This window comes from Gavialis gangeticus, unplaced genomic scaffold (genome assembly GCF_001723915.1).
Source record: "Gavialis gangeticus isolate Ggan-Ray unplaced genomic scaffold, GavGan_comp1, whole genome shotgun sequence".
NCBI classification, from domain to species: Eukaryota; Metazoa; Chordata; order Crocodylia; family Gavialidae; genus Gavialis; species Gavialis gangeticus.
This window is the reverse complement of record NW_017729031.1, coordinates 54,507,784-54,509,236: the sequence shown is the minus strand read 5'-3', so window position 1 is coordinate 54,509,236 and position 1,453 is coordinate 54,507,784.

Genomic DNA, 1,453 nt, shown 5'->3' with positions numbered 1-1,453 from the left:
CCCTCCTAATAAGAAAATTCTTCCCAATATCTAACCCAAACTTCGCTTGCTGCAACTTGAGACCGTTGTTCTTCATCCTGTCATCTGCTGCCACTGAGAGCAGTCTAGCTCCAGCCTCTTTCAAACCCCACTTAAGGTAGCTGAAGGCTGCTATTAAGTCTCTTCTCTAGACTAAATAAGCCTAGTTCCCTCAGTGTTTTCTCAGAAGTCATGTCCCCCAGCCCCCTCACTTTTTGCTGCCCTCCGCTGGACTCTCCAATTTGTTCACATCCTTTTTTGGGGGGGCACGAAACTGAACACAGTACTCCAGATATGGCTTCACCAGTGTTGAACAGAGAGGGGAATAATTACTACCCTGCCTTCTACTGGACTTCAGATCAATGCGGGTATGCCCACATGCAAGATTAGAAGCCAGGTTAGATGCCAGAATAGTTCATGTGTATGACAGCAGGCATGATTCTGGGATTGCACATTAGATCTACTCATGCTTTACTGCCATTGCAGGGGGAACCCGATCCTAGGCTCCCCTTGCACTAACAAGAAGCAAGCTCCCACAGTTGTGTGGTAGTAAATTTAGTTGGGCTTCTGGCCTACTTGACTAGGAAAAGAGACAAAGACCAGAAGACCTGATACTCCTTATTTCAGTTACATGTTCTGACATAAGGAATCCTGCATGTCTTATTACCCTGTGCACAGATGCCCAATTAAGTAAACTTGTTTTGGTTTCTGCAAGGTCATATTTTTCTCTGTCTTAAGTATAAATATGCCTGTAAGCTTATAGAGTAGGAAGATTCCTTTGAAACAGACAAGTGGGTGATTCCCCTTGCTGTATGAAATCCTCCCTGTGATCACAGTATAGCCCTAAATAAAGAAAAGCTGGCTCTGTCAGTTCTGATTTAACCACAACACAAAGTTTGATTTCTTCCACAATTTGGTGCCATGACTGAGATAGAGACGCCCGGAGTGATCAGTTGGGACACAGCATCTCTTCACTGAAGCCCTGGCACCAAACTAAGGTAAGAGACCTTTTGAAATCTCTGTTGGGGCTTTTCAGTGAGAGGCTGTCTCTGTCTCTTCCTGATTCACTGCATGAGGCTCACCCTATCTGAACTTTTTTCTGCCAGAACTGTCAGACCCACTGGGTAAGTAGTAACTGTGAGTAGAAAGAGTTAAGGTTAAAGACTCTGTGTTGCTGTTGTCAATGAAAGTATTTCCCCATGTGAATTGAGTTAAGTTCTGTAAAGAACTATGAGGTCTCTCTGAGGCCAGGAATGGAAACCTTGTGCAGCCACCCCAAAGACAACAGATTTGTTCTGTGTGCTCTTCGAAAGCAAGGGTGCCAGGTGGAAACTCTTAGAGTGTGAGTGTTTTCCATGAGAAGCGTTGACCAAGGCTGAGACTAAAGAAATGATCTTGAACCTCGTGCCTCAATGCAGAAATTCCCTTGTGTGAA